We start from the raw sequence: 15,082 nt of genomic DNA, 5'->3' as shown, positions 1-15,082 counted from the left end.
GGTGTTTGATGTATGGGGTTTGAGTTTGAGGTTTAGAGTTCATGGTTCAAAATTTGGGTTCGAGATTTGGGTTCAGGGTTCGAGGCTTGGGGTTTGAGGTAAAAAAATTACCAAAATTATGTATCAGTGACATGGAAAAATTGTTGAAATATCATTATGTAATTGGAAAGGGACCATGGATGATGTGGTGCAAAAGATCCATAAAATAATTTCTCCCAATAAATTTATTTAAATATAATTAATATTTATAATCATTATATATTTTTTCGAGTTTTAGATTTTAAATTTATGTTTAAATAAAATTATAAATATTTATTTATAAGTCCTCTGTTATTTTTATTTCACCAATAATATAGTACCATGTTATTGTTCAATAATATTGCATTAAATATTCATAGTATAAGTAAATGTGACTAATGAACCTTGGCTTGATGGTAATAAAGAGGTCCACTACAGCAAAACAGACTTTTAGCGGCGCTTTTTTTAGCCTTTAGCGGCGCCTCTAAGCGCCACTAAAACTTTTTGCGGCGCTTTTGGAAACGCCGCAAAAAACGCCGCTATAGGCGACGCCGCAAAAACTGGTGGCGTTTATTAAAAAAAGCGCCGCTAAAAGTCGTGGCCTTTAGCGGCGTTTGAAGAAAAAGCACCGCTAAAAGTCGTGGCCTTTAGCGGCGTTTGAAGAAAAAGCGCCGCTAAAAGTCGTGGCCTTCAAGCGCCGCTAAAGGTCGTGGCCTTTTGCGGCGTTTGAAGGAAAAGCGCCGCTAAAAGTCGTGGCCTTTAGCGGCGTTTTTCCCACAAACGCCGCTAATTTTGGCAGATTTGCAATACATTTTTCCACCAATATTCACCCTTCCCGCATTAAAATCCAACCAAATACAACAAATATAGCATAAAATGCACCAAAATACCAAATTTAGCATAAAAAATACAACCAAAATATTAATTCTAAATAATACTTCAAAATTAACGAAAGATATATGATGTCATTAATAAAGTATGATTTAAAATATTCTTAGAATAATGTTAAGCGTGACAAAGTTAAAATATTCTTACAACGAGAAAACTAATGTCTAAGATGGCGACTTTTATGCATTGTTGAAACATCTGCATCATCTCAAGTCAGAATCGAGGTCATCGTACTTTTTCCTATGCTCGCCTCCCTCATTCTGCCATTGCCTCCTTATTGCTACCTCCCTCCCTCTCTCTTGCCTCCGCTCTAAGTTGTTCTTTGGAGTTCTTCATATTTTCGTTGAACCTCGGCAATTTGCTCAACTGTGTTCGCTTGCATCCGAGCTATCGATCTCTTAACCTCTGAACTTGACTTTAGCTTGACTTAGGAAGGCATGTATTGTGGGAGACGGATCCAAAATATTGGGTCTGGGTAACACGGATCCTTGAAATCGAACCCGACCGTACCTTCAGGACCCAAAACTTCATGATAATTACATTATCAATGTTCTCAAGATTAACAGAACTATCGATCAAGTAGCCGCTTCATATTCCGCCTTCTTATCCTTTAGTTTCTCCTAAAAATCAATTAAAAAGTTAGAAACGAAATATATAATAAAAGGAATGCAACATAACATTATTTAAAACTACTAATGATGAATTGAATTAAACAATTATAATTAAACATTATAAATATTTAGAATAAATCAAATATTATTAAGTAAATATACCATAATTTCTCCACTTGGATGTCATAGGAGATCTATCTTTTTCCTATGCATAATCTCAAAAAGTCAAGGTGCCCAACTTTTGTCCAGTTTGACTTCCTACAATATAGTAGTAAAATATTATTTAATATTAGAAAGTTATTAATATTTGAAAGAATTAATAAAATTTTAATACCTCACCTCATTCTGAAGCAAAACTTCTCGACCTGCTGCGTAATGCGTGAATTTTTGTTTTTGCTCACGCTTATTCCAACTCGCTCACGGTCCTACATAATGAAATTATTATTACGTATATAGTAAACACTATATATAAGAGTTTGGAAATACGTAATACCTCTCCTTTCTTTGAATTCCAGAATCTAACCGCATCTTCCCATTGGTACCTCAGCATTCCCGGCGGGACATTTCTCAATTTTTCCTCGAGGCTTATGTCTTTCTTAAAATATTGTTTTTTTAAAATGCTTTTATTGTCTCTCTATTTTTTACCCAATGTCTTCTTAATATAATCATCAGAGACCTCTAAAGCAAATCTATCCTAAAAAAACACAAGTTTAGAATGTAAATATGAATGAAACTTAAACCAAAATATTATAAATTACATTCACATTTTGTTACCTTAATATTAGCGAGAGCCTGATTTTTGTTGCTATCAGGCATGTGATGCCATGATTCGTAGTTGATGGGCAACATATTGGCATTTCGTGCTAAAATGCCAATATAGCCTGCTAAAAGTCGAGCTTCAGATCCAACAGGCTGGCCATAAGTATTTCTACTTACTTTGACACGGTCGGCAGGATCTAAGTCGTATAAATCACTAAGCGATTATCGTCCTCGAGCTCTGCGCGTCCCACCATTTTTAGCTGAAAAATGATATACTATTATTATATTAAAATTTACAAATAAATTAATAATAAAAGTCAACACATGTAAAATAAACGTAACATTACTTTGATATTCTTCAGGCTCGTCAAGTGTCTCTGGCACATTCGAAGATCCAACAACTGTCTGCTGTTCACTATTTCCTTCTTCCGAATTTGGAGTATTCTAGACAATACTTAAACCACGTAATCTTCTTCTACCCATTTTTCCTGCAATACACATAAAATAGTTAAAGTTTTACTAACAAATTACAACAATAATAGTACATATAAAATAGTCAAATTATATAACATGACCAAGATTAAAATTATAATATTACATATAATTAAAAAAACGTAAAATCTTACTACATCATTATTCGTAAATATCTTCATTCACATCATCTCGAACCCATTGATATTGTGTACTAGTACTAGGGATATTTTCATCTAAGTTTTGTTCTGGAAAAGGTAATGTTTCTGATCTTTCGACAACGTCATCTCTACTTCCATTACCCATGTCAAACAAGTCTCTAGGGTGTTCGAGTACAACATACCAACCCTCATCGCTTGGATCTTTCGAATAAAAACTTGTTTCACTTGAGAGGAAAATACATATAGCTCGTCCATCAATTGTTGTCCAATGTGAATCAAGCGAGAGAAATTCACCATTGTAAAACCAAATTGATCTTTTTAATTCCTCGAGCGATATTAACATCAGCCCAATCACACCGAAATAAGATAACTTTCCATCTGCCATAGTAATCCAACTCAATAATGTCGGTAAGAAGTCCGTAATACTCCACATTACCCTCAACTGGATTACTATCCCTAGCACTAGCATAACTTGTAATTGAAGAATTAACAACAACTCCACAATTTTGAGTTCTTCTCATTCTCTCGCGATACTTTGTATGAAATCTGTATCCATTGATGAGAAAGGCACTATATCTTTTTATTACTCTGTTCGGACCTTGGGAAAGCTATTTAATTTCGTTATTGACGTCCTTCCCACTCCAAACATACTGAATCGAAAGTAAATTATATAATTATAAATGTATTATGTAAAAACATTATTATTTGATTAACTAAATTTCGCGATTATATGTAACTTATTAACTTTAGGTACATACCGTTTGACTTAACAATTCATGAAAAGATTCTGTGAATAACTTATTAATCTCTCGATGTTGTAATCTTCGAGAGCGTGCACGAGATCTCAAAATTTGTTTGTACTCACTATATTAAAAATAAGTTTAATTGGTTAGAAGATAAACAAATCAAAACGACGAATATGTTCGACAATTTTATAACTTACTTGCGCAACGGTTCAATTGAATCGTGGTGAAAAAGTACATATCGATGTGCCTGTATCCACGATATATCATCTAATTCTACAATTTCAACTTTGCCGATTGGTTCTCCATAACTTTGAAATAAATAAGTTTCGGCCAAGTCATGATCATTGAGCCCAGTATTTCTACTTGGTCTATTCAATCGTGTTTCAAAGATCTTCTAAATATCTAGAATGAAGGTCATGCACTCTTCGCCAAGTAGCCTTCAGCAATTGATCCTTCTGGATAACGCTTATTGCGACAATATGACTTCAATTTGCTTAGAAACCAAACACGATATACAATATTTATCAAAAGCTGTAACTAAATGTATAGAGGTGAATGAATGAATACTTGAGAAATAAATTAGCACCTTTCTATAGGATACATCCATCGATAAAAAACTGGTCCACCAAGGATTGCTTCGTGAGGGAGATGGATTACCAAGTGCACCATAATAGTGAAGAAGAAAGGTGGAAAGATCTTCACTAAATTGCATAAAGTCAAAGCCGCTCGATCCTGTACTTTCTCAAGTTCTTCGACATTCAAAACTTTGCCACAAATAGCTTTCATTATATTGGATAGTTCAATTATACAGGACGTTACATTTTTTGACATACAGCACCGTAAAGCAATTGGGAGTAAATCTTGCATCAAGATGTGGTAATCATGTGATTTTAATGAATATAATCTTCGATCTTTGAAACTCACACATCGAGATATATTTGACGCATACGCATCTGGGACCTTTATATCCTTCAACACCATGCAGAAAACTTCTTTCTCTTTCTTTGACATTGAAAAAATAGAAGGCGGCAATCGATATTTCCCATTCGGCAGTACTTGAGGATGAAGATCACGCCGGATTCTCATGTCAACTAAATCAAGTCAGCTCTGAAGATTGTCTTTTGATTTTCCATCGACATTTAAAATTGTCCCAATTATGTTCTCGCAGACATTCTTCTCAATATGCATGACATCAAGATTGTGGCGTAAAATGTTGTGCTCCCAATAAGGTAACTCAAAAAAAATACTCCTTTTCTTCCACAACTCCGCCTCATTAAGATCATCCCCTTCTTCAGATTCATCATCAGATTCATCCCTCGATCTTCTTCTTGTTTGCGTGATAGGTGGTTGATTCATCTTCCCGTAACTAAAGTTGATATCTTTTAACATAAACAAGATTTCAGATCCAACGGTCTGCTTAGGAGCTCCTCTGTACTCTTCAGTACCGTCAAATAGAGTCCTCTGAAATCTAAATTTATGATTTTCATCTAACCACCGACGATGGCCCATGTAAGAGAACTTCTTCCCATTATACAACCACTTGAACAAGTTTATGCGCGACAACAAGGACAGCATAACGTCCTTTAGTACTCCAATCTGATAAATTAGCATAAGCCGGGAAATCATTAATTGTCCACAATAAAGCTGCACGTAAATTAAAGTTTTCCTTTCTCAATACATCATATGTCTCAACACCCGACCATAATTGTTTTAACTCTTCAATAAGTGGCTGCAAATAGATGTCAATATCATTTTCGGGACCTTTCTCTCCAGGGATAATCTTTGATAAAATAAATGAAGATTGCTTCATGCAAATCCATGGAGGCAAATTGTAAGGAACAAGCACTACAGGCCAAGTACTGTACGAAGTACTCATGATTTTAAATGACTTAAAGCCATCAGCTGCTAGCCCAAGCCTCACATTCCGAGGATCGCTTGCAAAGCTTGGAAATTTACTGTCAAATGATTTTCAAGCTAAAGAATCCGCAGGATGTCTTAATAATCCATCATCGGTCCGTTGATCATTATGCCACCTCATAGATTTGGCTGTCTTTGAGGACATGAAAAGCCTTTGAAGTCTTGGTATCAGGGGAAAATATCGCAAGACCTTGACTGGCTTCTTTCTTAATCGTGCCCCACCTTCATCCGTATTCACATCTTCAGACACTATTCATCCAACGAGACTTACCGCAAACATGACAAGATTGTTGGTTTTTCTGATCACCCCAGTACAACATGCAGTCATTTGGGCAACTATGAATTTTATCGTACCCAAGGCCCAAATCTTTTATTAGTCTCTTCATATCTTGACAAGACTGGGGAATTTTTGCAAACGGAAACATCTCTCTTAGAAACTCTAGCAGCATTGTAAAAGAGTTTCCGGTCCACCCTCCCAAACATTTTAAGTGAAATAGACGAATGCAGAAGGACAATTTTGAATATTTTGATCCCTCGTAAAGTTCTTCATTCATTTCATTAAGTAAATTGTAGAACTTAGCCGCTTCTTCATTTGGCTCCTCATTAGGTGCACTTGTTCTGTTTCACAAAAACATTTTCACCAATATTACAATCCTCGGATATAATAAAGTCGTGGAAACGATTGCTCACCATGACTACGCATATTAAATGCATCCCGCAACATATCTTCCATGTCATCTTGTCTAACATATCGATGGTAATCGATGATCGAGATAAGTCGGATTAATCGTTGAAGAAGTTCCACTAGATGTACACTCTCCATGGAAAATCCATTTTTATACCCCGAATAAAGCCATCAACAATTAGATGTTCGTGACAACTTCACGAAAATGCCAAGAGATGTTGCCACACTTCTTACACGGCAAAGAATCATATTCTCTTGGCTTGCATTTTGAAATGCAAAATTTAGAAAAGTTTGTACTCCATTTTGATAGGCATTGCTTACCCTTGACAATTTCATCCAACTCCTATCCATTTTGTAGTTCTTGAAATCTAAAGTTGACAACATATTACGATTACTTAAATGTTCTTAATTGATTTAAATCATATCATTATACTAAATATCAAGTCTCTAATGGGTATAAACTAATTTAGGCAAGTTGCGGGATTTTCAACTATAGATTTATGTATTATGTAAGTTATGTAAGTTATATATTTATCTAAGTTATATAAGTTATGTAAGTTATGTATGTTATATAAGTTATGTAAGTTATATATGTTATATATGTTATATAAGTTATGTAAGTTATATATGTTATATAAGTTATGTATGTTATATAAGTTATGTAAGTTATGTATGTTATATAAGTTATGTATGTTATATAAGTTATGTAAGTTATATATTTATCTAAGTTATATAAGTTATGTACGTTTTGTAAGCTATATAAATTATGATATCAAATATATTTATGTATTATGTAAGTTTTTATTTCACGATGTGGAAAATCACATGGATAATACATATCAAATATCAAGCATCTACAGGTAAGTAAGCGGATTAAATAATATTTAATTAAATAATATTTATAAAATTATTTTAATTAAATAATATACATGTCGTTCGCTTTTATTTGACAAATCACATGTGCGATTAGAATAGTCCACACTTAATTTAATTTATGTTTTACAAGTCATCTTTTCTTAAGTACATATTAAAGCAATTGTGTGACATCCGTATTTAGCTTAAAAATTATGATTTAGTTTGAATAAAAGTTTAACTTAAATGGTAAAACGGACGATAATATTTGTGATAAAACGGAGAATAATATTTGTGATAAAACGGATGAGAATATTTCAATAATAATTTAAATTTAAGTTAAAAACTATATAAAATATTTTATTAAATATTTGTATATTAGATGGGACATATTAAATTGAAACATCTCTTTGAATTTTTTAAGATTCATCATACGTGGCGTTGTTATACCTAGGGAGGATCCATTATATCTTGCAGCTCGATATAAGGCAACCCGTCAAGTTTCCAGCCTATATACTTTGAATCTTTAAAATATTTAAAATAAGGTTGGAGAGAATGTCAGCTATTGTTGTAATTCTAATGGACAAGCAAGCAACACGGTAATAAAATTAATTCATACCTATTCATACTTAAGTTGAATCAAATAATAATTAAGTTGAACCAATTATAAAAACTTATTCATACTTATTCATACTTCAAATAATAATTAATACTATTTTGATAAAAAGTAGTTATAACTTTTAAAGAAATTTAAAATATTAAATATTAAAATCAAACATTATTAATATGAAAAATAGTAATTTGAATATAATAATATCAAAAAGCATCGTAGTTTAATTTTTATAAGTAAATTGGAAATAAATTAAGGTTATATAAATATTCAATAGTAAATGAGCTCGATAGAACTTTTTCAAGTCTTTTGAATTTTTAAGATTCATCATACGTATGTTGTTACACCTAGGGAGGATCCATTATATCTTACAGCTCGATAGAAGGCAACCCGTCAGGTTTCCAGCCTATATACTTTGAATCTATAAAATATTTAAAATAAGGTTGGAGAGAATGTCAGCTATTGTTGTAATTCTAATGGACAAGCAAGCAACACGGTAATAAAATTAATTCATACCTATTCATACTTAAGTTGAATCGAATAATAATTAAGTTGAACCAATTATAAAAACTTATTCATACTTCAAATAATAATTAATACTATTTTGATAAAAAGTAGTTATAACTTTTAAAGAAATTTAAAAATATTAAATATTAAAATCAAACATTATTAATATGAAAAATAGTAATTTGAATATAATAATATCAAAAAGCATCGTAGTTTAATTTTTATAAGTAAATTGGAAATAAATTAAGGTTATATAAATATTCAATAGTAAATGAGCTCGATAGAACTTTTTCAAGTCTTTTGAATTTTTAAGATTCATCATACGTGGCGTTGTTACACCTAGGAGGATCCATTATATCTTATACTCGATAGAAGGCAACCCGTCAAGTTTCCAATTATATACTTTGAATCTATAAAATATTTAAAATAAGGTTGGAGAGAATGTCACTATTGTTGTAATTCTAATGGACAAGCAAGCAACACGGTAATAAAATTAATTCATACCTATTCATACTTAAGTTGAATCGAATAATAATTAAGTTGAACCAATTATAAAAACTTATTCATACTTCAAATAATAATTAATACTATTTTGATAAAAAGTAGTTATAACTTTTAAAGAAATTTAAAAATATTAAATATTAAAATCAAACATTATTAATATGAAAAATAGTAATTTGAATATAATAATATCAAAAAGCATCGTAGTTTAATTTTTATAAGTAAATTGGAAATAAATTAAGGTTATATAAATATTCAATAGTAAATGAGCTCGATAGAACTTTTTCAAGTCTTTTGAATTTTTAATATTCATCATACGTGGCGTTGTTACACCTAGGAGGATCCATTATATCTTACACCGATAGAAGGCAACCCGTCAGGTTTCCAGCCTATATACTTTGAATCTATAAAATATTTAAAATAAGGTTGGAGAGAATGTCAGCTATTGTTGTAATTCTAATGGACAAGCAAGCAACACGGTAATAAAATTAATTCATACCTATTCATACTTAAGTTGAATCGAATAATAATTAAGTTGAACCAATTATAAAAACTTATTCATACTTATTCATACTTCAAATAATAATTAATACTATTTTGATAAAAAGTAGTTATAATGTAACACCCCAAACCCGGCCCAGAAGTTATGGCCGGATCCGGCATGCCACATCAAAAACGTAAAAAAAAATTTCATTCTAAGTCCAGAAAATCGTACTTGATGTTCAAAAGATTAATTCATTAAGGGTTAAAGTGAATGGAAGTCATGCACCGTAGGAAACCGGAAAAGAGGAGGTGAGTCCATCGGACTGCTTAAGTACCAAACTCCCTTCGGATCCAATCCTAGACATGCAAACCACCATTGCCATACCTTAACGTCATGTATATTTCTAGGAAACCGATTTGATTAAGTCCTTTTTAGGAAAAGTGATTAACTTTGGAAAATATCTTCATTGCGGAAGCTTTGCTTGTTTTTGTGTTATTTTGAAAACAATTACTGTTTTTGAAAACGCGCCTTAAAACTATCCAATTTCAACAACAAATATAAATATTATCTATCTTAATAAAACATATAAAACCATCAAAATAAATAAGCGGCCTTATTACATTTAAAAGCCCAAAACCTCAAACGTAATTAAAAGGATGTCCAGTTCACGGAAGAAAATCAAACTTTCGAACGGGTGGCCACTCCGAATTCCCTCACAGCTCCAAGGCCACTATGGTTGGGGATTTCTGCGTGGATGAAAATAAAAGGGAGAGTTTGGGGAAACTCGGTGTGTAAGGAAAACCCATTCAAAGCCTAAGTCACTCAAGCCCATTGGGCCTAAGCCCATTCAGTAATAATGGTACTGGGCTAGAGCCCTTTTCAGATTATAATAAACCGGGCCTTAGCCCTTATTCAGATAATGTGATGGCCCATAGGCCCATTTCAAAATACATGCAACATCAAGAAACATATGCAAGCCCATTTGGGAGACTACTCAACCCACCAACCACTACACTCCATCCGTACCAGCCATACACTCTATGGGGAATAGCTCAACCCACCCAAATTAACACTCCACGATTCTGTACCTTGTCGCTCGATTATCAAAGAATTGAGGCAAAGCCTCCAAGACGTGGACAAGCCACTTTCAGTACTTCCTCCGTCAATATCCCAATCCATGCATCGATAATAACATGGCATGCAAATAATAACAACATCAAACATGCATTTAGGTCAATTTAACCCTAGGGGTATTTGGTAATTTATCTACTAGGGGTAAAACTGTAAATTTTCCACTTTTAAAGGTATTTCAGTAATTTATCTTTTTTAGGGTTTTTCATGCATATTCCTACTTTTCACGTACTAACAGAATCACGTACCGAGGGTTCTTACCAAATTGGGCCCGTTGGCCTATCATTCCAATTTTGGCCCATTAAGCCCAAAAATATCGAGGGCACAAAAATCATGCACTTTGCAATCCAAATTTTGCAGCTTACCAAAAACATTAATCGATTTACCTCACGAGCATTCGCACACTCGCAAATCTACAAAATACCGGTTTTCGGCATTTCGGCTTTTCGACTTTTGCCGATCTAGACTAAGAAAGAGGGTGTTAGTTACACACTTGTTTGCGACGATATGCTGACGAGATCCACACACGAACCGCCTACAATTGGATTACTAACACGTTAATCTAACTATTCAAATACAAACTACGTATTAACCCCTTACAATATTAGGCCAACCACACCTACAGATCATAGTAAGCTTATAAGAAATCAATAAGCAACTCATTAACAAATTTTTGTCAATATTTACCACATAATCATAATTTCACTGCAAGCTGTCTTCCTAAGCAACAGTCACTAAATTATTTATAACTGGAGCTACGAAACTCCAAATCAAGTGCCGTTAATTTTCCTTGAAAATAGACTCATATATCTTCTATCCATAAAATTTTCAGAATTTTTGGTTTAGCCGATCAATACCAGATTTTTCTCAAAGTTTCCCATGTTTCACTGTTTGACTAATCTGACCACCCTTCATTACGAATCAAATTTCTCATTGTACAGAATTCAAAATATGTTCTTGTTTATTTCATTAGAAACTAGACTCAATAAGCTTTAATTACATAATTTATTCAGCTTCTAATTCTTCTCCCACAATTTATGGTGATTTTCCAAAGTCACATTACTGCTGCTGCCCCAAGCAGATTTATTACCAAATCACTCTTTCAAACACCTATCTTGCATGCATGTTATTTAAACATGTATATCACCAATCAATCATCACGTATCTATGATTTTTACTTAAGCATAATCTCCATTTCATCATTTTAAAGCACAACATGTTAGCCGATTTTTCCCTTTAGCATCTAAGGCACATGCATGCTCATTTGTTTGGCTCAACTTCACATATCTTCCATTTTTCATCAAAAGAACATGAAACAACAACCATTTCCTTCATTTTAATTCATGACCAAATGCTCACAACACAACCAAAAATCAAAATATACTTCAAGAGTTAAGGTAGAATCAAGAAGAACTCATGAACCTCAAAATAGAAGCAAGGTACCAAGAACTTACCTTCAATTTTCCTCCTTCTAATGACCGAATACTCAAGAGCTTTCTCCTCTCCTTTCTCTTCTCTAACTTTCAGCTATGATGAACAAAGATGGACAAAACTTTGTTCTTTTCACCCTTTTCTTTTAATAAAACTTCATATTTCATCCATTTAATTCTTTAATACAAAAGACATGATATTCTTATCATGAAACATTTACCTAACCCATTATCATGAAACATTTACCTAACCCATTATCATGGAACATTTACCTAACCTATTATCATGAAACATTTACCTAACCCATTATCATGGAACATTTACCTAACCTATTATCAATTTGTATCAATTTGTACCATAAATTATGGATATCAAGTGTACATTTTGTCTACAACAACATGATGGCTAGCCACTTCATGTAAATGGGAGGTTTGTCATGCAAATCCTCCTATTTTGCACTCCTATTTATTTGGCCACTTCAATTTAGCCTATAGCATTTTCAAACATTTTCACATAGGTCCTATTTCATAATTTCACCCCTTTTCTTATGGAACAAAAATTAACTAAAATTGTCGAGTTCTATCTTAAGCTTAGGCTTTCTAGAGGCCCACTAACATAATTAAACCTATGCCAACATTCACGGATTCCCGAAAATTAGGCGTTACATATAACTTTTAAAGAAATTTAAAAATATTAAATATTAAAATCAAACATTATTAATATTAAAAATAGTAATTTGAATATAATAATATCAAAAAGAATCATAGTTTAATTTTTATAAGTAAATTGGAAATAAATTAAGGTTATATAAATATTCAATAGTAAATGAGCTCGATAGAACTTTTTCAAGTCTTTTGAATTTTTAAGATTCATCATACGTGGCGTTGTTACACCTAGGAGGATCCATTATATCTTACATACGATATAAGGCAACTCGTCAAAGTTTCCAACCTATATACTTTGAATCTTTAAAATATTTAAAATAAGGTTGAGAGAAGGTCATTATTGTTGTAATTTTAATGGACAAGCAAGCTACATGGTAATAAAATTAATTCATACTTATTCATACTCCGCTCTCACCAAAAAATGCAGAGGTGGAGTCAAAAAGTAATATTTGTTAAGTAATTTAAAGTGAAAATGCATAGAAATAAGTAAAAAATTTAGCAACTAAACCTGTACCTAGAATAGATGTCAATGGTCGTGGTGTATTTAGTTGCACCAAATATTAATTCAGTGTGCTCGATAGTACCTAGAAACAGATGTAAGATTATAAGAGTAGCACCAAATATATTTCATTTAAGCAAATATAAAACTTTATCTATATCAGCACCAAATATTAATTCAAGATTAAATGGCAGATTCAGTTGAACCACTAGTTGCAGGAGGAGCAGGAAGTATTAACTGATGCTGAATCTGGTCCAAACAGAAAGTGTTTTTTTTTAGTGAAGCAGCAATGAAAAGAAAAATATGATATGCCTTTGTATATATGCCATAGATATTTTGGGTTAACCTCATCTCAATTCCTAAAAGCATCAAAACCAGATAATGGATTCTAATTTTCCCAAATAAGCTAATTTAATTATAGAGAGAAATGAATCAAGCTGAAAAATGAATGTCATCTGCCATAATACAGTTACTTGCTATATTATGCCATGATACAAGCAAATAACATAATTATAACATGAAAATGAAATATTGCTTATTGTATATAATACAAATTATTTATGTATCAAATTTTATAAGAATATAAAATAATTTAAACATGACCGCATCATGAGAAAAACGAATGAAAATAAAATAAAATGGTTGTTTGAAGGAGATTTAAGAAGAGATGAGAATTAGGAGAGAAGAAGAGAAGAAAGCAGGAGAGAAATAAGAAGAGGAGTGAAGGAAAACAGTTGGGAATTGGACCTTAATTTTTATGGGTGAAATTAGTATTAAATATGATTAAAAACTTTAAAAATAATATAATTGAAGAAAAATAAAATGAATCACGAAAAAAGTAATCCTATAAACCGTCAAACAAAATGAGCAAACCAATTGTGAATTAAGAAATGAAAAAATAGCAAAGGAAGACAGATATGTGTGTAAAATTATAACACGTAGCCAAAAAGAAATGTGTCCCCTTAAAATGTTTTCATATTGGACGTAAGTTGAAGGTTAAAAGGAAAGAAAAATGCACTTCCACTCTTATTGATTTGCCTGTCTATTTCATCTTTAATATAAACAGCCAAATATTTTATACTCTAAGGATGAGCAGCTTTAAATGTAAATGATTCATAATTGTCAACCCTAAATCCAATGCCAACTATATCTACTTTACTTAATTTACTACTATTGCTCACTTTGCTTGACCAGGAAAGTATTGTTGTTTCCACGATATTAACTTTGTCATTGACTTCAATTAATTAAAACTATTTGAGAAATCGAATTTCAAATTTAGGATTGATGGTCACTCTCACTATCACATCAATAAATTGCTACCCTACTCCTAATTACTATAGTCTATCAAGAAGTTTTTAGGTCTTTGTTTTATTTCAAGAACAATGAACCATTTGAACCACATTTCAATTTCCTCCTACTTTCATCATGCTAGTTTTTTTTTTTTTTGTGGGAACTCAAGAATTGTCTAGTATTAATGGTAATGTAAGGAATGATTAATGGAAACTTGAAATAATCATTTATGGAATTTATGCATATACAACTTTTCAAAAAATCTAATATTAAGGAATTTTAAAAAATTTAAATATATATTGTTAGCAAAATTTAATACACATGTCCTATTGGTTTACCCTTGAGTGCAAGAGAACAACAAAGAACCTGTACTTTCTATATATATCTAGAGCTTTTAGTAATCAAGATTTGAACTGCTACAGACAAATGCAATCAATGTATTTGTTTTACATTGTGAAGTTTGTCAATCAAAAGAAAAAGAAAAAGAAAAAATTACCTTAAGTTTTATTCAACACGAGGGTCTCATCAACTTCACCAGTTCCTGCTTACAACCCTACAAGACCCTTTAGCTCAGTAATAATATGTCTTTTACCCGCAAAATCAAAAAATAATAATACCTCATATCGTTAAATCTTGAATTGATTATGGTTTTGCAACTTAAATAAGAATTTGCCAATGTTTGCTTATGCAAGCTAGGCCATGATAACCCTTAGACCCATCCAAGGAGTTAGGCTTGATAGGTTTGACCCTCCTAAGTTTGTCATGGCTCAACCGGATTTAAACTTAGGCAAAAAATTTTAAAAATGAATTTGAATCAAGACTTGATCCATGTACAAATTTAATGTCCCTGATTCAA

The 15,082-nt window shown here is 32.1% G+C and overlaps 1 long non-coding RNA gene across 1 annotated transcript; it reads right to left on the bottom strand.

Moving 5' to 3' along the window:
* Positions 1-10,595: 10,595 nt before the first annotated feature.
* LOC128286932 (uncharacterized) lies at positions 10,596-11,926 on the bottom strand. The gene is made up of 2 exons (XR_008277620.1): positions 11,796-11,926; positions 10,596-10,876 (listed from the first exon to the last, which is right to left on the bottom strand). It is a non-coding gene; the product is annotated as an uncharacterized LOC128286932 (long non-coding RNA).
* Between the last annotated feature and the right edge of the window lie 3,156 nt (positions 11,927-15,082).

This window comes from Gossypium arboreum, chromosome 13 (assembly GCF_025698485.1).
Source record: "Gossypium arboreum isolate Shixiya-1 chromosome 13, ASM2569848v2, whole genome shotgun sequence".
NCBI classification, from domain to species: Eukaryota; Viridiplantae; Streptophyta; class Magnoliopsida; order Malvales; family Malvaceae; genus Gossypium; species Gossypium arboreum.
The sequence above is the reverse complement of the archived record's forward strand: the minus strand, read 5'-3'. Positions and strand labels throughout refer to the sequence as shown.